The sequence below is a fragment of the Lissotriton helveticus genome, chromosome 12 (assembly GCF_964261635.1).
Source record: "Lissotriton helveticus chromosome 12, aLisHel1.1, whole genome shotgun sequence".
Lineage (NCBI taxonomy): Eukaryota > Metazoa > Chordata > Amphibia > Caudata > Salamandridae > Lissotriton > Lissotriton helveticus.
In genome coordinates this window covers 691,646,404-691,674,205 of record NC_136073.1, presented here as the reverse complement: position 1 = coordinate 691,674,205, position 27,802 = coordinate 691,646,404, and the positions used below count along the sequence as shown (strand labels likewise).

Below are 27,802 nucleotides of genomic sequence, written 5' to 3'. Positions count from 1 at the left end.
AAGCAAGAAAACTGCGGAATCCATCCAAGCCACCTCCATGGCCCAGTCCCCGAGGATGAACGAGCAATCACCCAGTGCATAATTGTATTTTGGTCCGTTTTGTGGTATTTTATTATTTTTGATTAAAGGTTAGGAGGGATGTAGTAAGCCTTCGGGCCACTGCCTCAATATGTTGCGACTTGTACCCTGTGGACCGGGCTCGGCACAGAGGTAATAAGTAAAGTTGCGCTCGCCGCTCGCGGCCAGTGCACTGTGTCGTTAAGTTGTGTGTGCACGTGGTGAGCCCCTTTACTGCCCCCAACCAGCAACGGGTGTTGTCCCTGCTACAATGCCCTCCGCCATGTGGCTTTCGTGGCCACTCCATCCCTCACACCCTTTTACTTTCGCAGCTCCTCCCGTGTTGCTTTAGTTTCCCCCTCCCTCCTGCATGTTGCGGTGCCCTATCTCCCCCCTCTTGCTCCCCCCCCCCCGTAGCTTTCGCTCCCCTGCGCGCTTAGAAAACAGTAGCAACAAAAACCACACCTGCATCATATTGTAGGTGAGCGCATCTACAAATTGGCACGGGTGGCCACCTCATAAGCTTTTTTCTTGTAGTTTAGCCATGCTGCACAGCATCGCGGATACTGTTCAGCGTGCCCAAAAACCATTGGCAAAGCAAATGGGTCACAAAGACGAAACCTATTGGCTTTGCCATTACTCGTCTAAGATTACCGTTTTAGCTTTGCCACATTTTTACTTACCTTTGTGAATTTCTAACAAGTTACTCATACCCCAGTACTTTAATACTTCGCTTTTATATGTATCTACTTATCTTCATCTTTCCATATTTTTGTACTTTAATGTTTTTCATTTTGAGGTAAATAACCCGAAAATAAAACTTCCGTTTTCGCCGGCGCACTGACTACCCAGAAAAGTACAATAAATCCAGGAGCTGTTAAGTATTTCCAAAAGCCACCAACCGGTGCAGTGTTCACTTACACACAGAGGCTCAGCAGGTGAGGAGTGGCCCTGGCATGCCCACGTGACAGCAGCGCAGGCAGGAGTGCTGGTTTCACCTGCGTGTACTGCACAAACAGCAGTAGGTTAACCCTTCACTGAACAGGTGAAGTACAGGCGTCAGCAGTACCGGCTTTGGTGAAATATGACAGCACAGCAGCAGTAGTGCAGTGTTTATTTCACGAACGTAGATGATAAGTAAAGCCCAGATAAAAACAGCTCAGAGTTGCCATACGCTCACAGCAGAGGCAGCAGCCGAGCACATTACTCGGAAAATGCCCCTTCAAAGGTAGAGGCAGCTTTTTCCGTCTTTGAGCTGTTACTTGTGGGAGCTAGGGTGGAGTATCTGTCACTGGGGCGTGCTAGCAGCTGAGTGCTCTTGCAGCTGTGTAGACGCACAAAAACAGCTTGAGGGGATGGGCTCTCAGCTGCAGCATTGGTGGTTCAGTGGTAGAATTCTCGCCTGCCACGCGGGAGGCCCGGGTTCGATTCCCGGCCAATGCAGGCTGTTGTTTTTTCCTTTAAAAATTCGCATCATCATGCTTTACTCCTTTGAAAAAACAGGGCACCCTCGGTAAAGTGCATTGTAATTTTTTAAAAGATCGTGTTCTTGTGTGTGTGCGCCTGCGTACTCATTTCTTTTCTTGAGGGCATCTTGCAGCTTATGCATAATGCATTCTCTCTGTGCGATCCTCGTAGGATAGAGCCCCTCAGCTGGAGCTCTGACTGTACTGTTTGAATGACTCACAATAATGCAGCCCCGACACATGCTTAGCCGCTATTGCACAAGGCAGTACCCGCGGACACCTCCTTCGTACAGAGCCGGGTTGTCATTGTGTAAATTACTCACACTGGAGTCGAGATAGGGCGCGGGATCAAAGGACCCCATAGGCGGCTCGAGTGGCCGCTTCCCTCTGACCAGAACCGGGGCAGTTCAGAGCAGGAGGGGCAGTTGAAGCCAAGCTTGGCTCGGTCGCACAGCAAGGGTGCAAGTCTCAGTCACACGTGCACAGACGGGTATCGGATGGTCTCCTGCAGCGTCCCTCGCACCTACATCTGGTGTAAGAGTGTTTGCTGTAGTGTAAACCTGTGTAGTTGCACGCTCTTTTCCTCACGCGCGCACACGAGAACAGGAGATCTTCCAGCTGTGCTGACGCACAAGAACAGCTGGAGGGGGTGGGCTCCCAGCTGCAGCATTGGTGGTTCAGTGGTAGAATTCTCGCCTGCCACGCGGGAGGCCCGGGTTCGATTCCCGGCCAATGCAGACTATACTTTTTTTTTTTACTCTAAAAATATCTCAAGGAATAAAAAAAACTATTGAAGTGTCATAAATTCGTTTTAAGAATACTTCAGGCGCATCCACGAATGTCTTGGTGATGACGGGAATAAACATGCTGTACATATGTGTGCACTCATTCTGCTGGTCGAGGCTAAGACCACCTCGCAGCTTTTGGATTCTGTCTGTGAATGGTGGGCATTAGCAGGGCAATGTCCCACCGATGCCGCTCTGGCTGTTGAGCGCATGACTAACATAGTGCAGCGCCCAGGTATTCCTCACAGATCCAGTGCAGAGGACGGTACAGCAGAGCCCAGCAGTACCAGTGCAAGCCTCAGTGACACAGTAGAAGTCCAGCACAGACACCAATCCCTAAACTACCACTGTATATTGAAGACGGTAGCGGCGCAAGCTGTGGGCTGGCGTAGCAGTCCAGCAGAGGCACCAGCGCTGCAGGCTGCACTTCAGAAATGCAGAACAGGAGTACGGCACAAGTATAGAAAGGGCGCAGAGTTTCCTTCAAATATCAAAACATAACTGGTGGAGTTGTGCCCTTTCTGCTGAACTCCCAGTGTCAAAGACCGTCTGTGCCAACAGGATACAGCGCTTTTCTTCTTTCGATTGACGCTGATACATGTGGGAGCTCACGCTGGGAATGTGCTGTCTTCGAGAGCCCTTACACCTGTGCAGACACAAAAACAGCTGTTGGCAGTATCCTCTCAGCCGAAGCATTGGTGGTTCAGTGGTAGAATTCTCGCCTGCCACGCGGGAGGCCCGGGTTCGATTCCCGGCCAATGCAGGCTGCTATTTTTTACTCCCTTTAAAAAAAGAACTTATAATTTCCTGCTACTCCGAAGATGGAGGAAATCTGGAGTAAAGTTATTTTCCGAAGGCTTCGGCCACGTCCACAAGTGTGCTTTGCATGTTGGTGATCAAAGGATGCTTTATAAAAATACAATTGCAATATGTGTGTGACTGTGTATGCATCCATCTGCTGGTCTCTAGTGCGGGATCTCTCAGCTTGTGAATGTCGGACATTTGCAATCAGAGTCCCTCGAGTGGCGCTGTGGATGTTGAGTGAATGACTAACAAGGAAGGGTGAATTGTTCACCACACAGCTCACAGCTGCAGTACAGAGCAAGGAGCAGCAGAGCCCAAGCGTGCCAGTGCAAGCGTCAGTCTCACAGTACAAGTACAGCACAGGCATCCGTAATGTATGTTAGCTGTCTGTGTACAGGTGTAATAAGTGCCAGGGTCCGGTCCGATATTTCAGAACAAGCAGCAGCAGGGAGGGTTCACTTCAGGAGTCCACATAGGTTGCGCACAGATAAACAGTGCAGTTGCCCTTGCGTGCCCACAGCACAGGTACGCCACATGTATCTGCTGTGCAGAGTTGCCCTTGCGTGCTCACAGCACAGGTACGCCACATGTATCCGCGGTGCAGAGTTGCCCTTGCGTGCCCATAGCACAGGTACGCCACATGTATCCGCGGTGCAGAGTTGCCCTTGCGTGCTCACAGCACTGGTACGCCACATGTATCCGCGGTGCAGAGTTGCCCTTGCGTGCCCACAGCACAGGTACGCCACATGTATCTGCTGTGCAGAGTTGACTTTGCGTGCTCACAGCACAGGTACGCCACATGTATCCGCGGTGCAGAGTTGCCCTTGCGTGCCCACAGCACAGGTACGCCACATGTATCCGCGGTGCAGAGTTGCCCTTGCGTGCCCACAGCACAGGTACTCCACATGTATCTGCTGTGCAGAGTTGCCCTTGCGTGCTCACAGCACAGGTACGCCACATGTATCCGCGGTGCAGAGTTGCCCTTGCGTGCCCACAGCACAGGTACGCCACATGTATCCGCGGTGCAGAGTTGCCCTTGCGTGCTCACAGCACTGGTACGCCACATGTATCCGCGGTGCAGAGTTGCCCTTGCGTGCTCACAGCACAGGTACGCCACATGTATCCGCGGTGCAGAGTTGCCCTTGCGTGCTCACAGCACTGGTACGCCAGATGTATCCGCGGTGCAGAGTTGCCCTTGCATGCCCACAGCACAGATACGCCACATGTATTCGCGGTGCAGAGTTGCCCTTGCGTGCTCACAGCACAGGTACGCCACATGTATCTGTGGTGTGTGTCCACAGCGCAGGCACGCCACATGTATCCGCGGTGCAGAGTTGCCCTTGCGTGCTCACAGCACTGGTACGCCACATGTATCCGCGGTGCAGAGTTGCACAGGTACCCCACATGTATCCGCGGTGCAGAGTTGCCCTTGTGTGCTCACAGCACAGGTACGCCACATGTATCCGCGGTGCAGAGTTGCCCTTGCGTGCTCACAGCACTGGTATGCCACATGTATCCGCGGTGCAGAGTTCCCCATGCATGCCCACAGCACAGGTACGCCACATGTATCCGCGGTGCAGAGTTGCCCTTGCGTGCTCACAGCACAGGTACGCCACATGTATCTGTGGTGTGTGTCCACAGCGCAGGTACGCCACATGTATCCGCGGTGCAGAGTTGCCCGTGCGTGCTCACAGCACTGGTACGCCACATGTATCCGCGGTGCAGAGTTGCCCTTGCATGCCCACAGCACAGGTACGCCACATGTATCCGCGGTGCAGAGTTGCCCTTGCGTGCTCACAGCACAGGTACGCCACATGTATCTGTGGTGTGTGTCCACAGCACTGGTACGCCACATGTATCCGCGGTGCAGAGTTGCCCTTGCGTGCTCACAGCACTGGTACGCCACATGTATCCGCGGTGCAGAGTTGCCCTTGCATGCCCACAGCACAGGTACGCCACATGTATCCGCGGTACAGAGTTGCCCTTGCGTGCTCACAGCACAGGTACGCCACAGGTATCCGCGGTGCAGAGTTGCCCTTGCGTGCTCACAGCACAGGTACGCCACATGTATCTGTGGTGTGTGTCCACAGCGCAGGCACGCCACATGTATCCGCGGTGCAGAGTTGCCCTTGCGTGCTCACAGCACTGGTACGCCACATGTATCCGGGGTGCAGAGTTGCACAGGTATCCCACATGTATCCGCTGTGCAGAGTTGCCCTTGCGTGCTCACAGCACAGGTACGCCACATGTATCCGCGGTGCAGAGTTGCCCTTGCGTGCTCACAGCACTGGTATGCCACATGTATCCGCGGTGCAGAGTTCCCCATGCATGCCCACAGCACAGGTACGCCACATGTATCCGCGGTGCAGAGTTGCCCTTGCGTGCTCACAGCACAGGTACGCCACATGTATCTGTGGTGTGTGTCCACAGCGCAGGTACGCCACATGTATCCGCGGTGCAGAGTTGCCCGTGCGTGCTCAGAGCACTGGTACGCCACATGTATCCGCGGTGCAGAGTTGCCCTTGCGTGCTCACAGCACTGGTACGCCACATGTATCCGCGGTGAAGAGTTGCCCTTGCATGCCCACAGCACAGGTACCCCACATGTATCCGCGGTACAGAGTTGCCCTTGCGTGCTCACAGCACAGGTACGCCACAGGTATCCGCGGTGCAGAGTTGCCCTTGCGTGCTCACAGCACAGGTACGCCACATGTATCTGTGGTGTGTGTCCACAGCGCAGGCACGCCACATGTATCCGCGGTGCAGAGTTGCCCTTGCGTGCTCACAGCACTGGTACGCCACATGTATCCGGGGTGCAGAGTTGCACAGGTATCCCACATGTATCCGCGGTGCAGAGTTGCCCTTGCGTGCTCACAGCACAGGTACGCCACATGTATCCGCGGTGCAGAGTTGCCCTTGCATGCTCACAGCACTGGTATGCCACATGTATCCGCGGTGCAGAGTTCCCCTTGCATGCCCACAGCACAGGTACGCCACATGTATCCGCGGTGCAGAGTTGCCCTTGCGTGCTCACAGCACAGGTACGCCACATGTATCTGTGGTGTGTGTCCACAGCGCAGGTACGCCACATGTATCCGCGGTGCAGAGTTGCCCGTGCGTGCTCAGAGCACTGGTACGCCACATGTATCCGCGGTGCAGAGTTGCCCTTGCGTGCTCACAGCACTGGTACGCCACATGTATCCGCGGTGCAGAGTTGCCCTTGCATGCCCACAGCACAGGTACCCCACATGTATCCGCGGTACAGAGTTGCCCTTGCGTGCTCACAGCACAGGTACGCCACAGGTATCCGCGGTGTAGAGTTGCCCTTGCGTGCTCACAGCACTGCTGGTACGCCACATGTATCCGCGGTGCAGAGTTGCCCTTGCATGCCCACAGCACAGGTACGCCACATGTATCTGTGGTGTGTCCCCACAGCACAGGTACCCCACATGTATCAGCGGTGCAGAGTTGCCCTTGTGTGCCCACAGCACAGGTTCGCCACATGTCTCTGCGGTGCAGAGTTGCCCCTGCATGCCCACAGCACAGGTACGCCACATGTATCAGCGGTGCAGAGTTGCCCTTGTGTGCCCACAGCACAGGTACGCCACATGTCTCTGCGGTGCAGAGTTGCCCTTGCGTGCTCACAGTACTGGTACGCCACATGTATCCGCGGTGCAGAGTTGCCCTTGCATGCCCACAGCACAGGTACGCCACATGTATCTGTGGTGTGTGTCCACAGCACAGGTACCCCACATGTATCAGAGGTGCAGAGTTGCCCTTGTGTGCCCACAGCACAGGTACGCCACATGTCTCTGTGGTGCAGAGTTGCTCCGGCGTGCCCACAGCACAGGTACGCCACATGTATCCGCGGTGCAGAGTTGCCCTTGCGTGCTCACAGCACAGGTACGCCACATGTCTCTGCGGTGCAGAGTTGCCCCTGCGTGCCCACAGCACAGGTACGCCACATGTCTCTGCGGTGCAGAGTTGCCCCTGCATGCCCACAGCACAGGTACGCCACATGTATCCACGGTGCACAGTTGCCCTTGCGTGCTCACAGCACAGGTACGCGACATGTATCCGCGGTGCAGAGTTGCCCTTGCGTGCTCACAGCACAGGTACCCCACATGTAGCCGCGGTGCAGAGTTGCCCTTGCGGGCCCACAGCACAGGTACGCCACATGTCTCTGCGGTGCAGAGTTGCCCTTGTGTGCCCACAGCACAGGTACGCCACATGTCACAGCACAGGTAAGCCACATGTATCAGCGGTGCAGAGTTGCCCTTGCGTGCCCACAGCACAGGTACGCCACATGTATCAGCAGTGCAGAGTTGCCCTTCCGCGCCCACAGCACAGGTACGCCACATGTATCCGCGGTGCAGAGTTGCCCTTTGTGAGAAGTTGGCCTGATGTGCAGTGTTCACTATTCTAGTGATCACTATATATCAGTCCAAACAACCCTTATTGATGATTGGTTGTAAGTCAACCTTATAGACCAGCTATCCTAGTAGCATGGATACGAGCAGTCTAAGGCTAAGACTCTAGAGGGCGTGTTAAGCCAGCTGTTTTACCATCACATTACCCCTTGAACACCCAGTGAAAGGACCCCACACAAGTTGTTATGAAAATAAACAGTGTATTTATTTATAACAAGACTACCCTGGCTCTTTATGAGACAGGGAGCTAAGTACACAACAAAACTCTTATAAAAATACTTCAAGTCGCACAATTTACACAAATGCCCGAGGGGCACGAAAAACCATATACTCTAAAAGTGGAATGCGAATTACTAGCAGGTAAGTAACGATTCTCAGAGGCTTTAGAAACGCTAGGCCTACAATACTGAACACTCAGGTTAGGAGCAGGAGGCCTAGGGACACCACGTGCAGAGTGGGAACTCTCACGCGTAAGGCGGGAAAAAGCCTATGGAAGCTAGAACTCACAAAGTTACTGTTCTCGGGCGAACCCGACTAGGTAGGTCGAAAACGACAGTGGATCTGGACCCTTGGATAGTGAGGCTATGCTGGGGCACCGAAATGCCGAAGTTACCTAGCCCAGGGGCTGCGGCTGCATAGGTCTGAAAAGACGTCGGGATTCCTCGTTGACGAACCAGGAGCCTGAAGAAGAAGTTGCTGGCAGGCGGCCAGTGAAGAAAAGTTCGAAGAGATCCAAGCCTGGATCAGGGAAGAAGAAAGCCTGAAAGCAGAGGGGACCAAGTTCTTGAATCACTATCCAGTGATTAAGGGGGCACCAGGATGGCACCGGGCGAAGTCACCGCAGTCAGGTGAGTGGGCGCTGCTGGGCTCTGTAGTCTCACGGACCAGGAGGCGTTGTCGGCGACCAGGATGGAGGTACGAGCTGTCCCACGATGGATGATGCTCTCGACGTCGCTGGACCCAGGATTGGGGCAACAAGTCTTGGCAAATTCAAGCCCACGCGGTGGACTTAAAATGGCGTCTGGAGTGGACCAGGAGGGTCCGGGGTGCTCCTCTTTTGGAAGGGAGCAAGGGCCAGTCTGGAGCAACCAGACCAGCAGCAGTGATGTCGTCGGGCGTCGTTAAGAAGGCCACAAGCCAGCGGGCTAGTAGCCAAACAACGCGGTGAGCAGCAAAAAGCAGAAGGGCCCCACGCAGATCGTGGAGATGCTGGGAGGCTGATCTTCGGTGCTGGAGCTGCTCAGGGTCGGGGCTTCTCGGTCCCCAAAGCACTCACCAGAGGATCCCTCGGCGGTCGTGCTGGAAAGAAGTCGTGCAGTCTTGAAGATGGCCGGTCCCTCGAGGTCTTGTCGCACCCACGGTTCTCAGCTTGGCTGTAGAGGTGGGTAGAGGTCAGAGGTGCCAGGGAAGCCGGTTCTCGTCGAGCTGGGCAGTCGGATTCCGGAGGAAGGACTTGCAGCAGACCGCAGTGTTCTTAAGATGGTGCCTGCGGATGCAGGGTGACTACTCCTTAGTCACAAGGGAGAATCTTAAAGAAGAAATCTTGATGTCCTTTCGTAGAAAGTCGTGTCTTGATTCCAAAGATGATCTAATTTGGAAGGGGGCCTGCTCCTACCTTTATCTGGGAAAAGGGGGCTGGCACGCGACTAAGTCCTGCCCTATGGGTGGGACCAGGAGGGGGGTGGTTACACCCCTCTCCTTTGGCGGGCTTTCCCCAGGCCAGGGGCTTGAGTGCCCCTGGAACTGGTTTCAGCCGGCCTATGCACAGTGAGCACCGGGGTGCCACTTGCAGTCACCTTCCTCTGTAGCCCTGCCTACCTGGAATACACAAAACCCTGTCTGGGACGGTGCTGGCACTGTCCCTGGCAGGAAACCCTTTGTCCTTGCCTCCTGCTCTGGGAGGACTCCCAGCAGCAGGAGGGCAGACTTGTGTCTCGGTGGCAGCATCCATTTTGTGGATGCTAAGGCTCTGTCTGACTTTAACCGGGGTTACAGGTTACATACATGTCGTGTCCCTCTAGAAGGGTGGAATGCTAACCCCGTCGCCAGAATTGGCGAGGGGTTAGTATTCCAATTCGTATGACACCTTACTCGACATGTTTTGATAAAGCGATACCAGAGTTGGCATATAACCGCGAGGATTATAATGCACTTAAGAGTATATGGTATGCGATATCATGGAAACGGCTAAGGGATGGATCCCGAAAGCCGCAGACAGGCTCAGCTCGTGCCAGAGCACCATCTCACACGATTCCAAGCACTCTGCCTTCAGGATTGTTAAGGCCTGCCATAGGAGTGACTGATAGGAGATCTGTGTGTCCATTTTAGGGTTAGATATAGGTATACTATATCTAAAGCAAAGGGTGGGTACACCACCTTGCCCCAGCTGTCGTGCAGCCAGTTGTGTCAGTTTAGTCAGTCAGTCCAGGGGTGGCATAATACATGCTTCAGCCCCTGGGAGACTTCTGGGTACACCTCAGCCCTGGGTACAGGGACTTGGAGAGGGCCCAGTGCCAATTCAGTACCTGAGTACAATTTGGATAGAGAGAACAGCTAGGCTGTGGGTCTGATTAGCAGGCCCACAGCCAGGGAAAGTCATAAACCAGTGCAGCAAAAAGCAAAAATCTGGGTGATCATAGGATTGCAGACCCTACTCTCCTACACCCTTGCGTGCCCACAGCACAGGTACGCCACAGGTACGTCACATGTATCAGCAGTGCAGAGTTGCCCTTGCATGCCCACAGCACAGATAGCTGCAGTGCACGTTCCTCTGAACACATTATTTTAAGACAGTCTGTGTCACCAGAAAGCAGTGTTTATTTATTTCCATTCAAACTGGGCTGGTGCAGGTGCGTGGCATCTGATGACTGAGGGCAGATATCAGCTGATGGCTTTTCCAGCTGTGCAGGCGTACAACAGCTGGAAGAGGTTGCTCCCAGCTGTAGCATTTTTGGTTATCCAGTATTATGGGTGTCTTTCATAGATTCACATGCCTGAATCATTCCCCGTCGTCGAGATGGGAGCCCCGGTAATATAAAAGTAATGTCCTATAGACATACATAGAGAAAAGTAGGCCTAAAGGCCTTGCCTTAGTAGCCTATCTATGTCCTTTTGTAAAAAGGACCAAAATCCTGAAGGTAGCCAATCAGCTACCACCTCCCTCTAGAACCTTCCTGCCAGGAGCCTCAGTCTCTCAGATTTTCTACCGCACGTTGTGCTAGGGAGTCCCCACCTGAGCTCTCCTCAGGTTTCTTGAATTTATCTCTTTTTCAACAGAAAACTTTGATTATTACTTCTACAATGACTGAACAACAGAAGAAAGGACTATGTAGAGCCTGTTCCTCTTGTGGCAAGAAGAGACTGCACATTGATGACAAGCAAGAGACTTGCCTCTACTGTCTTTATCCGGATCATTCTGCCAAAGAATGTAGGATTTGTAGAACATTCTCTACTAAGACTCTTAAAGATAGAGAAGGAAGACTGCTCCTCTGGTTAAACATACTCAAGACCAGAGATGATGATGTCCTGTCCTCGGAGGGCAGTGAAATGGCTTCAGTTTCTTCGAAACTGTCCTTGAAGAGGCCACGGGATGCTTCCCCTAGCCATTCAGACGTCCCTCACAAAAAGACTACTACAAAGTCTTCGGAGGTAAGATCTGACACGTCTGTGAAGGAGTCTACAACCTTCAAAAAGCCATCGCAGTCATCGTCGACGACTTCGTCGACATTTTCTTCAAGAAAAACCACCTATGTCTCCACGACGACGGTTTCGACGACGATGGCGTCGTCAGCCTTTGCTTCAACGACGACGACCACCCAATCGTCGACGAGGAGTAAGCCACTGTCGTCAATTGTACTGATTAAAAAGCAACAGTCGTTTGTCAAAGCTCCGTCGACGTCACCGTCGACGACGACGACGATGAAACAAAAGACGGCGACGCCTACACCGTCGACGAGGATTCCGTCGACGTCAGGCACGTCGTCGACGAAGACACCGACGACGGCAGAAGCACCGTCGACGCCAAAGTCACCACCGACGACGAAAGCACCGTCGACGGCTAAAACAACATCGTCGACGAGAGCATCATCGATGTTGGAAATGGGATCCCTGGCTGGCCAGGGCTTTCGCCAAAGTCAGTCAGAGACCACCACACCCAAGTCAGGGCAAGGGAGTTACACGCCAAGATAACCCCTACTCACCCTCTAGGTAACGTGGCGCGAGCAGCAAGGCTAAACTTGGAGGCGATGTAGGTTAAGTATTTGCGCACGCACCCCAGCAACAACAACCAAAGGCCCACCACAAAGGAAACTCCACACAAGGTTATATAAAAATAGCCTTTGTATTACACCAAAACACATTAGATAAAACACACACTTTACAATGTGCCAGAGGCACGGGCAGAATTTACAAGGGATATGTACAAGACAGGGCCACCTGGACCACTGTCAGGAATCAGAAGTAGCACTTTCAGAAATAGCACTTAGAACATAGAATGTAGCACAAAATAGCACACAACCAGTAATCCCTGGTAACCAGGACCTCACTAGCACCACCTGTACTAGGGAGAAAACAACCACCTATGTATCACAATACCTGTAGGGGTGTAAGCACATAACACATGATGCAATGCATAACATTCATTCAGAGGTGTAAAGAGGAAAACACATGATGCATCAACAATACATTCAGAGGTGTAACAATAAAACACAGTTGCGCAAAACTCACAAGTCACCACCTGTGACTGTCCCTGTGTCCCAATGTCAGGGCCTAAACGTGGCAGTTGCCCACAAAGTGCTGGGCAACTGGTGCAGGGAAAGTTAGGGCACTGTGGAGCCTCTCTGGCTCAAGAACCACCACTGTGGCACTGCGGAGCCTCTCTGGGCTCAGAAGTAAATCAAAATGCCCTCCTAGAGCCTCTCTGGACTCTTGCAAAGGTGGCACCACCGTTGGAGTCCCCCCTCTGGGGACTCGAAATCAATGAAGGCCCCTTGAGCCCCTCTCAGGGCTCTAAACACGACTGTGGCACCTTTGAGCCTCGCTGGGCTCTAAACAAATAAAGGTGATGCCCCCTGAGCCTCTCAGGGCTATTAACATCAAGCAATGCCCCCAAGAGTCTCGGGGCTCTAAGAACACTTGCCCCTTCGTTGGAGTCCCACTCGGGGGACTCTAGAGACACCAATGCCCCCTTTGCCGGTGGAGCCTCGCAGGCTCGAAAGAAGATGTGGGCGGGAGCCTCTCTGGGCTCTGCACAAATGGGGCGCCGTGAGCCTCGCACTGGAGGGGAGGGGCGGGCACCGTCAATGTGCCCCGACGCCCCCCTCTCCCTGAGCAGTCACTCACCGGCTTCTGCAGATGCTCCCTCGGTCTGGGGAGTAGCGCGTCTCCTCTGCCCGGCGGCTCTTCTTCTCCCCGGGGCTCCGGCAGGCAGCAGCTTCCGCCTGCCTCTCTCCTGCCCCCGGCCTGCCTGACTTCCGGGTCGCGGCTGCGGGGGCGGGACTTCCGGTCGGCCCGCTCTCCGATTGGCCGGCCGGCGAGAACACTTCCGGGTCGCACTTGGCAGCGGCCCGGCAACGTTTTTAAACACCCCGGGCTGCGGCGGTGAATCTCGAGGGGCAATGCCGGGTGGGCACCGGCCTTAATTACCATAAAGCGCGGTGGGCACGCGCTCGATTATTCAAAACCAGCGAGGTGGGCACTCGCTTTACAAGGTCGATAAGGCGCTCCCAAGCGCCAGGGGGCAATCACAGCGCTCCCAAGCGCTACAATTCCAAATAAAGCGCTCTCACAGCGCTAGAGGCCAATAAAGCGCTCCCTCAGCGCTAGGACCAAAAGAAAGCGCTTTCAAGCGCTAGGGCCCCAAGTAAAGCGCTCCCAGGCGCTTAACAGAAGCAAAGTCCAGCAAAGTTCAGGGAAGTAGGCAGAGGGGCAAGGCTGGGCCCAGAGCCAGCTCACTGGGTCTCCAGGCAGGGAGACAGCCCAAGTGGCGGTCCTCTGGCCCAGCAGCAGCAACAGCCCCCTCAGGATCCTGGAAGAGAACAACTTCTGTGGGGACACAGCCCCATTTTTATACAGTGCATGCCTTTGTTCAAGGGTGTAGAGTGGGGGCGGAACCAGTCGCAGCTGGTTCTTGAGTACTCTGTTTACCTCAACCACCCTCTCTATTCACTGGCAGGGCTTGGGTCATTAGACACACCACAGGGGGGCGGAGCCAGCATTGTGTGGGGAAAACCCAGCCCATCCAGGACACAGGTACACTCCTCCCACACATCACTCATGCTAATCTCCCACTCACCACCGGGCAGACCCATCCAGACTTCCTGGAGCCTGGCATGCCAGCCAGCTCCAGCCAATCACACGCCAGCACCCTCACAGCACACGTACAGCCATGTCTAGAAATGGCGCTTCGCTACTAGACACATACATGCTGCATACACCGTTGCGCAGCATTCACTCACACGAGTTCACACATACCAGACTCAAGCCTGTACACCCCACGCATCAGGAACTACCAGGGACACATACATTCCCCATGCATTCCTATGTGCGGGCAGGCCTAGCTCAGCACATGCACTCATCAGAGTGCGCACGCACTTTCCACTGGGACACAGTGAAAGTGCGCACAATCCAACAATCACCATCTCCAGGTCACCATTTCAAGCAAAAAGTCTAGGGGTGAACCTGCCCTAAGGGCCAAAGTCCAACATAACCCCCTTCCAGCCAAAACGCAGGGGAGACCAATCACCACCGTGATGGACTTCCCTGCTTGGGGCGATAGAACACGGACGCGGGCCCACAACTGCAGGGACACCCTCCTGTTCTACGCCACGGTGAACCCATGGGATTCCTTCTAAACACACTGTCTGGACCAACTGGGCTACCCCACTGGTACTCCCAAGTTGTCCGCGGCCAGGACCAGGCCCTGGGCCACCCAGGTGCCACTGGTCCATGCCAATTCGCAGAGCGGGGGGTAGTAACCCCTGGCAAATAGGAGCCATTTTCCACTCTTCCTGTCTGCAAGACAGGACTAGACTGCCACTGGTACTCCAGCCCAGGGCCTACAACCTTAGGCGGACCAGGAGTCTCAGGGAAGGCTCTCCTCCCCCTACCTCTTCTCCTAGGGTTCCTCCTCCCTCTGCGAGGGGTACCCCTAGAACGCCATTCCAACCCAGGACTTATCCACTCAGGTTGCACCGGGGTCAGAGGTGGGCTCTCCCACCCTCTGCACCCCCTTCCAGAGGTCTGCCCTCTCCCACCTGGAGAAGTTCCTCTGGACGAAGAACCGGTCAGGACACTGGTTACAGTCGTCCTACCCTTCAGGTCAGGCTGATCCTGAACCTGGCCTCCCAACCTCTGGTCTAGAACCTTCGGTGGAACAATTGCCTGGCACTCCAGGACTTCTGGGGATTCACACACAATCCCCTTGAGGCCAACAAATGACACATCTGTTGTGTGACTGTCTGTCTGGCGCAGATCTCCCGCCCTCTGTCCACCTGACAGTGCGTGACGATCCCCCAGACCAGAAGTGGTGTTACCATGGTCACTACACGGGAACCTAGCCCAACTGGGTAGTCCCTGACCCACTGGTCCAGCCACTGGGGAACTCCCCCAATCACTCCTCACTCTGGACTCCTGTACCCTCCCTACCGGAGCGGTACTGCCAGCATCTAGAACCATAGGAGCTCTGGTTACAGAAGCTCCAGGTCCTCTACTCACTAGGAGATCTTCCTCAAGTGGACTAACAGGACAGCCTAGGTCCCCAACCTGGTGTTCCCTCAAGAAACCATCCAAGTCCTGAGGCAGGGCTTTGGGCGTCTGGGGAACCTCGGTCTCCCCCTCACTCCTGCTCCACTGAGCCAGGCAGTGAGCCCCTACACCCTCCTCGCTATCCTGGGACCTAGCTGGGCTACACTGAGCCTCTTCCACCACGCTGGGCTGGAAGATCCCTGAACCACTACTTTTGGAGTCACTCACCAATGACCCTAGAGAACCTCTGGCCCTTTCCCAGCGGTCGGCTTCCCTTGCCAGTAACTCTGTATCAGTAAATCCAACTTGCAACAGGTGTTGGCGCAACTCTGGCGAACAACCACTGAGCACCTGCTCTTTGACTATAAGATCAAACAAGACTTCAAAATCAGAGTCAGTGTGAACCTCTACCCAAGCCCACAGTGCTCCACAACAGTCATCCTCAAAGTCTACCCAAGACTGGTGAGACGGTTTCCTAAGGTTCCTAAACCTCAACCTATTCTCCTCCTCTGGGGAAACAGGAACCATACTCTGGGAACTGGGAATTTCTACACTGTGATTTAAATAGCTGCCACCACTGGACCCAACCCTCCCTGGGGGATCCAGACACTCAACACTGCGCGCAGGGGATAGTCTACCCTCCAGAGCTACTTTGCCTCTGGTGGCGGCCCTCTCAGCCTCCTCTATCCTGTCCTGCGCTAAGACCCTCTCGGTCTCCAGCTGTTGCCTTCTAATGCCCAGCTGTGCCATAGCCTGGGCATGCTCCAACCTGAGCTTTTCTAAAGCCAGCTGGTGCTCCCTTTCTCTCCTCCTATCTTCCAGCTCCTCTGGGGACAGGGAAAGGGATGAGGCGCTGCCTCCTAAACTGGACCCAGCAAGGGACTCCCTATCTATGGGGTCCTCACTATCTGCTGGCGTCCCTGTGCTATCATCTTCTTCCTCCTCAGACTCTTCAGGGCTCCCCTCTGACCCACCACCCTCATGGTGTGAGACCCGGGCCCTCTCCGCACTGTGCTCACGCTCCCAGTCATCCTTCTGCCATTGGATCAGGTTACCCCTAAGTTGGGACTGGGTGTCTGACTCATTCACTGCAATGTCTCTCTCTTCGCAAAACTCTCTCAGTTCATGCAAAAACAGACCCCAGACATTAAAAGCAGACTCCATCTTGGCAAGATGCTCACAGACACGTGCAACACAGGGGACTGAACAATCTGAAGTAAGAGGACACAATTCCAAAACTTCAACAATCTCCTTATCAAAGAGAACTCATACTCATGCGTCCAGGAAAAACACACCATTCATCCACACACACCCTCCCCTCGGATCGGTAAGGCAGTTTCTACCACCCCTGACTTCTCAACCTGACCAAAAGCGACACAGGTACCAAACTCTGGAAGCAGGGCGGGGGACAAATGTACTGAACACAATCAAATGACACTCTTCAGGAGAAGAAAATAATGAAACTTCCAAAACAATACAATCCCCAAAAATGTGGTCATCTAAATGCAGAGTTTTGTGGTGCAGCCAGCTGCTACTAAGGTACAAGGCAAACACAAATCCTTATCCCGCCGCTTGCCGCCAATGTTGGAAATGGGATCCCTGGCTGGCCAGGGCTTTCGCCAAAGTCAGTCAGAGACCACCACACCCAAGTCAGGGCAAGGGAGTTACACGCCAAGATAACCCCTACTCACCCTCTAGGTAACGTGGCGCGAGCAGCAAGGCTAAACTTGGAGGCGATGTAGGTTAAGTATTTGCGCACGCACCCCAGCAACAACAACCAAAGGCCCACCACAAAGGAAACTCCACACAAGGTTATATAAAAATAGCCTTTGTATTACACCAAAACACATTAGATAAAACACACACTTTACAATGTGCCAGAGGCACGGGCAGAATTTACAAGGGATATGTACAAGACAGGGCCACCTGGACCACTGTCAGGAATCAGAAGTAGCACTTTCAGAAATAGCACTTAGAACATAGAATGTAGCACAAAATAGCACACAACCAGTAATCCCTGGTAACCAGGACCTCACTAGCACCACCTGTACTAGGGAGAAAACAACCACCTATGTATCACAATACCTGTAGGGGTGTAAGCACATAACACATGATGCAATGCATAACATTCATTCAGAGGTGTAAAGAGGAAAACACATGATGCATCAACAATACATTCAGAGGTGTAACAATAAAACACAGTTGCGCAAAACTCACAAGTCACCACCTGTGACTGTCCCTGTGTCCCAATGTCAGGGCCTAAACGTGGCAGTTGCCCACAAAGTGCTGGGCAACTGGTGCAGGGAAAGTTAGGGCACTGTGGAGCCTCTCTGGCTCAAGAACCACCACTGTGGCACTGCGGAGCCTCTCTGGGCTCAGAAGTAAATCAAAATGCCCTCCTAGAGCCTCTCTGGACTCTTGCAAATGTGGCACCACCGTTGGAGTCCCCCCTCTGGGGACTCGAAATCAATGAAGGCCCCTTGAGCCCCTCTCAGGGCTCTAAACACGACTGTGGCACCTTTGAGCCTCGCTGGGCTCTAAACAAATAAAGGTGATGCCCCCTGAGCCTCTCAGGGCTATTAACATCAAGCAATGCCCCCAAGAGTCTCGGGGCTCTAAGAACACTTGCCCCTTCGTTGGAGTCCCACTCGGGGGACTCTAGAGACACCAATGCCCCCTTTGCCGGTGGAGCCTCGCAGGCTCGAAAGAAGATGTGGGCGGGAGCCTCTCTGGGCTCTGCACAAATGGGGCGCCGTGAGCCTCGCACTGGAGGGGAGGGGCGGGCACCGTCAATGTGCCCCGACGCCCCCCTCTCCCTGAGCAGTCACTCACCGGCTTCTGCAGATGCTCCCTCGGTCTGGGGAGTAGCGCGTCTCCTCTGCCCGGCGGCTCTTCTTCTCCCCGGGGCTCCTGCAGGTAGCAGCTTCCGCCTGCCTCTCTCCTGCCCCCGGCCTGCCTGACTTCCGGGTCGCGGCTGCGGGGGCGGGACTTCCGGTCGGCCCGCTCTCCGATTGGCCGGCCGGCGAGAACACTTCCGGGTCGCACTTGGCAGCGGCCCGGCAACGTTTTTAAACACCCCGGGCTGCGGCGGTGAATCTCGAGGGGCAATGCCGGGTGGGCACCGGCCTTAATTACCATAAAGCGCGGTGGGCACGCGCTCGATTATTCAAAACCAGCGAGGTGGGCACTCGCTTTACAAGGTCGATAAGGCGCTCCCAAGCGCCAGGGGGCAATCACAGCGCTCCCAAGCGCTACAATTCCAAATAAAGCGCTCTCACAGCGCTAGAGGCCAATAAAGCGCTCCCTCAGCGCTAGGACCAAAAGAAAGCGCTTTCAAGCGCTAGGGCCCCAAGTAAAGCGCTCCCAGGCGCTTAACAGAAGCAAAGTCCAGCAAAGTTCAGGGAAGTAGGCAGAGGGGCAAGGCTGGGCCCAGAGCCAGCTCACTGGGTCTCCAGGCAGGGAGACAGCCCAAGTGGCGGTCCTCTGGCCCAGCAGCAGCAACAGCCCCCTCAGGATCCTGGAAGAGAACAACTTCTGTGGGGACACAGCCCCATTTTTATACAGTGCATGCCTTTGTTCAAGGGTGTAGAGTGGGGGCGGAACCAGTCGCAGCTGGTTCTTGAGTACTCTGTTTACCTCAACCACCCTCTCTATTCACTGGCAGGGCTTGGGTCATTAGACACACCACAGGGGGGCGGAGCCAGCATTGTGTGGGGAAAACCCAGCCCATCCAGGACACAGGTACACTCCTCCCACACATCACTCATGCTAATCTCCCACTCACCACCGGGCAGACCCATCCAGACTTCCTGGAGCCTGGCATGCCAGCCAGCTCCAGCCAATCACACGCCAGCACCCTCACAGCACACGTACAGCCATGTCTAGAAATGGCGCTTCGCTACTAGACACATACATGCTGCATACACCGTTGCGCAGCATTCACTCACACGAGTTCACACATACCAGACTCAAGCCTGTACACCCCACGCATCAGGAACTACCAGGGACACATACATTCCCCATGCATTCCTATGTGCGGGCAGGCCTAGCTCAGCACATGCACTCATCAGAGTGCGCACGCACTTTCCACTGGGACACAGTGAAAGTGCGCACAATCCAACAATCACCATCTCCAGGTCACCATTTCAAGCAAAAAGTCTAGGGGTGAACCTGCCCTAAGGGCCAAAGTCCAACAATCGACGACTAAAGTGCCGTCGACGACCGCATCGACGACGGCGAAGATTCCGCCGACGACCGCACCGTTGACGGTAACATCGCCGACGACAGCGACGACGACGAGGGAAATGTCGACGCTCGAAAAACGGTCGACGTCAATAACGGCGACGACACCGTCGACGACATCGTCGACACCATGGAAAAAAGCGGAGTTGATTCCATCGAAAAAGATCACCAAACTCCCTATTACACCAGATTTAACATCGCCCAGTAGGGTTCAAAAACTGCCCCCATCTTGCCTATTGCAAGATGATGAATCAGATGAAGACCAATTCGAACAGGCTACTAGTCCGTCTGATCACAATGTCAAATGCCAGAGTACTGACGATGACGGAGATGATGTCATTTTTACGGAAGAAACTTTGCAGACTCAAGAACTTACTCGAGTTACTCCGATGATATGCCTGCCGGCTGCAATAGTCACTGATTTACAATTCTTGATCACAGACTACAAAAAACGATCCCCAGAATCGCCAGCCGCCTCTTCCAAAGAGAAACCTCATGAGTCATCAAGACCGCAACACTCCCCAAAGGCAAGACCAAAACCTTTGGTTATTCCGCAAGGAAGTGAAGCGGTGCATAACATACAATCTTCTGAGGAAGAAGATGATGTTCCTGAGGAAGGAGAGGTTCGAGACGACCTTTCACATAACAGAGACGATGAGGATTACGTCGCTCATTCTCCAGCCACGCCGGAACCCAACACTGCAGATTCTCCACCAGTGGATATCGGCGGATTCCACAATTTGATAGAGAGGGCGGCCGTAAGATTCCACATGACCATGGAATCAAAGGAAACTGATTGTTTCTTATATGACTTTAAAGATCCTATAAAAAAGTCGGCGAGGTCAATTCCCATAATAGACCACATCTGGGAACAAGGTCAGCAACTCATACAGACACCTGCATCGGTTTCAATAGTGGTGCCTAGACTAGATAAAAAGTATAAGGCACCGTCCTCTGCACCTACTTGCCTTAACACACATCCCAAGCCGGATTCAGTAGTCACCCAAGCCGCTCAGAAGAATTCCAGAAATCCATCCTCTCCACTGTCAGCACCACCAGACAAGGAGGGCAGGAAATTGGATGGCATCGGCAAACGCTTCTCCACAACGTCAGCTATGACGGTAAAAGTGGCCAACGCCATTCCTCTGCTAGGCAGATATAATAGACAATTATGGGAAGATATCGTTCCATATCTAGCGGATGTACCCGAAGACTTGAAGGATGAAGTCCAGTCACTCCTTAAAGAAGGACAGATGTCCGCATCGGAGATCATCGATTCAGCTGTGGATGTCGCCATGACGGGCTTCAGACAGCTGGCAGGCGCAGCAGTCTTGCGCAGGCAAGGATGGCTCAAAGCGACATCCTTCCGACAAGAGGTCCAAACCAAAGTTTTGGACATGCCCTATGACGGACAACATCTATTTGGGGCAAAAATAGATGAAGCCTTGCAGACAATCAAGAAAGACACTGACACTGCAAGAGCTCTCGGGACTTTACAATTAAAAAATCAGTCCTTTCGAGGGCACAGAGGACGAGGTCAACCCACATACAGAGGATCATATCAGGGAAAATCCTCTTACTCCTACAATCAAAATCGCTCACAATATCAGCAGCGACAGCAACAACAAGGTCGTCAGACCTCCTACGGGAGATCAAACTTCAGGGGCAAATCCCAGAGGAAAACGACCGGCGGAAGACAATGACCATTTCCCACACCCAAACCCCCCACCGTCATGTCCACTCAAGATTGGAGGAAAATTGACGCATTTCCTCCACAACTGGAGATCGATAACGATGGATCGGTGGGTTCTCCAATTAATCCAGCACGGTCACACATTGGAATTCGACTCAATCCCACCGTTAACTCCTCCTCGCAAACTTCCACACAGGCACCTTCGTTTGCTTTTACAAGAAATCTCTTCAATGCTGAGGAAGGGAGCAATAGAACGAGTCCCATCTGCCCAGAAAGGGAAGGGATTTTATTCCCGCTTCTTTTTAATTCAACAGAAGAAGAAGAAATGGAGGCCCATTCTAGATCTCAGGGCACTCAATGCCTTCCTAAAGAGCCAATCGTTTCGAATGGTGACGATCCAGGAAATTCTAGGTCCCTAGAGGAAGGAGACTAAATGACGTCTTTGGACCTGCAAGACGCATATTACCATATCCCAATACACAATCGCCACAAAAAATTTCTCCGCTTCGAAGTGGCAGGTCAACACTACCAATTCTGTGTCCTGCCATTCGGCCTCAAATCAGCGCCACGCATTTTTATGAAATGCCTGGCTCCAGTGGCAGCTTTCCTGAGACAGCAGAATCACCAGGTCTTCCCCTACCTAGACGACTGGCTGGTGAAAGCACCATCTCTCACAGACGCGCAACTGTCTTCCAACGCCTGTCTCGATATTTTCCAGCACCTGGGTTTGACTCTCAACTACGAGAAATCAACCTTACAACCCACCAGAATTATAACATTCCTGGGGGCAACTCTAAACACCATTTCTTCCAAAGCTTTCCCATCTCAAGAAAGAAAACACAAACTGATGGCTCTGGCTACCGCAGTGTCTTCAAAACGCTCCATCAAAGTCCGAACTTTCAAATCCCTTCTAGGGATGATGTCTTCTTGCATACTACTCATCCCTCACTGTCGGCTCAGAATGCGCCCCCTTCAGGAGGCTCTGACCAAACAGTGGACCCAATGTACAGACTCTTTCGAGGATCACATAGTCATCACTCGACAAATAACCGAGGCTTTGCTTTGGTGGACAACGAACAAGAACTTATCCAAAGGTCTCACGTTCTTGATACCAGCAACTCCACACGTCATAACAACAGACGCTTCTCTGGAAGGATGGGGTGCAGTCCTTCAGGATTTGCAAATCAGTGGCAAATGGACAGAAAGAGAGAGGACTCTACATATCAATCTCCTAGAACTCAGAGCAGTTCTACACTCTCTACAGGCATTCCTCCCTCGCATCAAAAACTCAGCAGTGCTTGTGCGAACGGACAACACAACCACAATGCACTACTTGAACAAGCAGGGAGGGACACGTTCACTGACACTGTCTCGCGAATCGCAAAACATCTGGAACTGGCTACTTCTCAACAACATCAAATTAACAGCAGAGTATGTCCCAGGAAAAGACAACGTAATAGCGGACGCTCTCAGCAGACAGAAGTCACTGTCCCACGAATGGGAACTGGACCAACAAGTTCTCAACGACATCTTCTCGGCATGGGGGAAACCACACATAGACCTCTTTGCCACCAGGGAGAACGCCAAATGCCACAGCTTCGCAAGCTGGAATCCCCAACCGAGGTCACTAGGAAATGCATTTTCCATCGCATGGCGCAACGTGTTTGCGTACGCATTTCCGCCATTTCCCCTGATAACTAGAGTCATTCGGAAAATGAAAATGGAACCCTGCACCTTGATTCTCCTTTGCCCCATACTGGCTGAGACAGCATTGGTTCACGGACCTCCGTCGCCTTTCAGTTCGACCATCAATCCAACTACATCAACATCCCTCTCTTCTCTCAATGTCCAAAGGCCAAGTACTCCACCCGAATCTGAAATCTCTCAGATTATCGGCATGGCTCCTGAGTACCGAGAGTTCTGTCACCTAAACATCCCGCAGGAGTGCAAAGAAGTCCTAGCTAAGGCAAGAGCAGTCAGTACAAACAAAACGTATTCCTTGAAATGGAAACGCTTTTGTGTTTGGTGTACAGACAACAATATCCATCCCTTCAGGATCACTCCAGAGCAACTACTGCCTTATTTACTACATCGGTGGCAGCATCGGGGGCAGTGAGATAAATAACGGTGATGGATCAAGCCCTGATCTTTGGACTGGGTAAGAGTGGTCTGCTTAATTCAGACACTCTGTTCATCACCACCCCCTTTTCTGTATCGTTTTTGGCCACTATAGGTGTGGCAGGGTATACTCAGACATGAGTCCCTTTCTCACTGCTCCATCAGGATTCAAGCAAGCCGGGCCGAAGAGGCTGAAATGCCAGAAACCGGTCCCCGGTAGCTTGTCTCCTTTCTGGTGAAGAATTGGCTTGGTAGTTTGGTCTGCCCTGTTCCCATGATGCACTGGGCCAGGGACAGACTAATTTGCATATAGCCAGGTTCTGAGCTGGGATGGGGCAGTGAGATAAATAACGGTGATGGATCAAGCCCTGATCTTTGGACTGGGTAAGAGTGGTCTGCTTAATTCAGACACTCTGTTCATCACCACCCCCTTTTCTGTATCGTTTTTGGCCACTATAGGTGTGGCAGGGTATACTCAGACATGAGTCCCTTTCTCACTGCTCCATCAGGATTCAAGCAAGCCGGGCCGAAGAGGCTGAAATGCCAGAAACCGGTCCCCGGTAGCTTGTCTCCTTTCTGGTGAAGAATTGGCTTGGTAGTTTGGTCTGCCCTGTTCCCATGATGCACTGGGCCAGGGACAGACTAATTTGCATATAGCCAGGTTCTGAGCTGGGATGGGGCAGTGAGATAAATAACGGTGATGGATCAAGCCCTGATCTTTGGACTGGGTAAGAGTGGTCTGCTTAATTCAGACACTCTGTTCATCACCACCCCCTTTTCTGTATCGTTTTTGGCCACTATAGGTGTGGCAGGGTATACTCAGACATGAGTCCCTTTCTCACTGCTCCATCAGGATTCAAGCAAGCCGGGCCGAAGAGGCTGAAATGCCAGAAACCGGTCCCCGGTAGCTTGTCTCCTTTCTGGTGAAGAATTGGCTTGGTAGTTTGGTCTGCCCTGTTCCCATGATGCACTGGGCCAGGGACAGACTAATTTGCATATAGCCAGGTTCTGAGCTGGGATGGGGCAGTGAGATAAATAACGGTGATGGATCAAGCCCTGATCTTTGGACTGGGTAAGAGTGGTCTGCTTAATTCAGACACTCTGTTCATCACCACCCCCTTTTCTGTATCGTTTTTGGCCACTATAGGTGTTGGAAATGGGATCCCCGGCTGGCCAGGGCTTTCGCCAAAGTCAGTCAGAGACCACCACACCCAAGTCAGGGCAAGGGAGTTACACGCCAAGATAACCCCTACTCACCCTCTAGGTAACGTGGCGCGAGCAGCAAGGCTAAACTTGGAGGCGATGTAGGTTAAGTATTTGCGCACGCACCCCAGCAACAACAACCAAAGGCCCACCACAAAGGAAACTCCACACAAGGTTATAGAAAAAATAGCCTTTGTATTACACCAAAACACATTAGATAAAACACACACTTTACAATGTGCCAGAGGCACGGGCAGAATTTACAAGGGATATGTACAAGACAGGGCCACCTGGACCACTGTCAGGAATCAGAAGTAGCACTTTCAGAAATAGTACTTAGTACATAGAATATAGCACAAAATAGCACACAACCAGTAATTACTGGTAACCAGGATCTTACTAGCACCACCTGTACTAGGGAGAAAACAACCACCTATGTATTACAATACCTGTAGGGGTGTAAGAGGAAAACACATGATGCAATGCATAACATTCATTCAGAGGTGTAAGGGGGAAAACACATGATGCATCACAATACATTCAGAGGTGTAAGCAATAACAATTGCGCCAATCTCACAAGTCACCACCTGTGACTGTCCATGTGTCCCAATGTCAGGGCCTAAACGTGGCAGCTGCCCACGAAGTGCTGGGCAGCTGGAGATGAGGATGGGGCCAACGTGGGAGCCTCTCTAGGCTCTGCCCCACTGACTGTCTCCTGAGCCTCTCTGGGCTCGTGAAATAAATGGCCCCTGAGCCTCTCTGGCTCGCAAACCAATCTGGCGCCTCGAGCCTTCTCTCCGGGCTCACAACAAGGTGGGGGCAAGGTGGGGCCTTCTGGGGCCACTCCCCCACAGACACCAAATGCCCTCTGAGCCTCTGGGGCTCGTGAATACAACTTGCCTCTGAGCCTCGCAAGCTCCACAGAAATCACTTGTGCCCCCTAAGCCCCTCCGGGCTCTGAAGCAACAATGGCCGCCGTTGGAGTCCCCCTCCTGGGGACTCGAGCACAATTGGGGCACCTGGAGCCTCTCCTGGCTCTACATAAGCAGGATGCCCCCTGAGCCTCTCAGGGCTCACCAACAATTCCTCGCCGGAAGGGAGAAGGGACCCAGGTCACGGGGGCGGCACCGAAAGCGTGCCCGACACACCCCCCAACCGCCTCACTCAGAGCCCCACTCACCGGTCTGGCAGGCAGCTGCGTCACGAGAGCTCCCGCTCCTCGGGGCTCACAGCAGACTTCTTCCCTTTCTCCTGGACTGGTGGAAGGTCCGGGGCTCTCCCGACACTTGGGAGCCCCGGGCAGGATGCTGTGGCTGCTTCCGGCTTCTCTGTCCTGCTCACCGGATCCCGGGGTCGGCTCCCGGCAGCTTCTGGCTTCCTCCTTCCTGTCCCGGGCCGGCAGCCAATCAGAGCGCGGCCCGGGGAATGACGAGTGTCCCGCAGTACCGCCCCCGGCCTGCCTGACTTCCTGGTCGCGGCCGGGCGGCTACGGGGACAATCTCCGCGGTAATGCCGGGTGGGCACCGGCCTTGGAGATAAATGAAGCGCTCCCACAGCGCTAGTGGCAGAGTACAGCGCAAGATCCTTGGCAGGGTGGGCACCTGCCAGGGGACTGCAAACTCGGCGTGGGCAGCCGCAAAAAAAGGAAAAGTAAAGCGCTCTCAGCGCTAGGGTGAAGGCACAGCGCTCCCAAGCGCTACCAGCCAAATAAAGCGCTTTTAAGCGCTATAAATGAAATAAAGCGCTCCCAGGTGCCCTCAGCAAGCAGGGCAGAGTCCCAGCAGTCCTTGGGCAGGCAGGGGAGGGCAAGGCTGGGCCCAGAGCCAGCACACTGGGTCTCCAGGCAGGGAGACAGTCCAAGTGGCGGTCCTCTGGCCCAGCGACAGCAGCAACAGCCCCCTCAGGATCCTGGAAGAGAACAACTTCAGTGGGGACACAGCCCCATTTTTATACAGTGCATTCCTTTGTTCAAGGGTGCAGAGTGGGGGCGGAACCAGTCGCAGCTGGTTCTTGAGTACTCTGTTTACCTCAACCACCCTCTCTATTCACTGGCAGGGCTTGGGTCATTAGACACACCACAGGGGGGCGGAGCCAGCATTGTGTGGGGAAAACCCAGCCCATCCAGGACACAGGTACACTCCTCCCACACATTACTCATGCAGATCTCCCACTCACCACCGGGCAGACCCATCCAGACTTCCTGGAGCCTGGCATGCCAGCCAGCTCCAGCCAATCACACGCCAGCACCCTCACAGCACACGTACAGCCATGTCTAGAAATGGCGCTTCGCTACTAGACACATACATGCTGCATACACCATCTCGCAGCATTCACTCTCACGAGTTCACACATACCAGACTCAAGCCTGTACACCCCACGCATCAGGAACTACCAGGGACACATACATTCCCCATGCATTCCTATGGGCGGGCAGGCCTAGCTCAGCACATGCACTCAGAGTGCGCCCGCACTTTCCACTGGGACACAGTGAAAGTGCGCAGAATCCCAAAATCACCATTTCAAGCAAAAAGTCTAGGGGTGAACCTGCCCTAAGGGCCAAAGTCCAACATAACCCCCTTCCAGCCAAAACGCAGGGGAGACCAATCACCACCGTGATGGACTTCCCTGCTTGGGGCGATAGAACACGGACGCGGGCCCGCAACTGCAGGGACACCCTCCTGTTCTATGCCACGGTGAACCCATGGGATTCCTTCTAAACACACTGTCTGGACCAACTGGGCTACCCCACTGGTACTCCCAAGTTGTCCGCGGCCAGGACCAGGCCCTGGGCCACCCAGGTGCCACGGGTCCATGCCAATTCGCAGAGCGGGGGGTAGTAACCCCTGGCACATAGGAGCCATTTTCCACTCTTCCTGTCTGCAAGACAGGACTAGACTGCCACTGGTACTCCAGCCGAGGGCCTACAACCTCAGGCGGACCAGGAGTCTCGGGGAAGGCTCTCCTCCCCCTACCTCTTCTCCTAGGGTTCCTCCTCCCTCTGCGAGGGGTACCCCTAGAACGCCATTCCAACCCAGGACTTATCCACTCAGGTTGCACCGGGGTCAGAGGTGGGCTCTCCCACCCTCTGCACCCCCTTCCAGAGGTCTGCCCTCTCCCACCTGGAGAAGTTCCTCTGGAAGAAGAACCGGTCAGGACACTGGTTACAGTCGTCCTACCCTTCAGGTCAGGCTGATCCTGAACCTGGCCTCCCAACCTCTGGTCTAGAACCTTCGGTGGAACAATTGCCTGGCACTCCAGGACT

At 53.7% G+C, this 27,802-nt stretch overlaps 1 protein-coding gene and 3 non-coding genes across 4 annotated transcripts in view; all 4 read left to right on the top strand.

Moving 5' to 3' along the window:
• VAC14 (VAC14 component of PIKFYVE complex) overlaps positions 1-27,802 on the top strand; it is a 1,984,055-nt gene that overhangs the window by 240,256 nt on the left and 1,715,997 nt on the right. The window lies entirely within an intron of this gene.
• On the top strand, positions 1,430-1,500 carry TRNAG-GCC (transfer RNA glycine (anticodon GCC)). The gene has a single exon. It is a non-coding gene; the product is annotated as a tRNA-Gly (tRNA).
• Positions 2,190-2,260, top strand: TRNAG-GCC (transfer RNA glycine (anticodon GCC)). The gene has a single exon. It is a non-coding gene; the product is annotated as a tRNA-Gly (tRNA).
• TRNAG-GCC (transfer RNA glycine (anticodon GCC)) lies at positions 3,001-3,071 on the top strand. Its single transcript has one exon. It is a non-coding gene; the product is annotated as a tRNA-Gly (tRNA).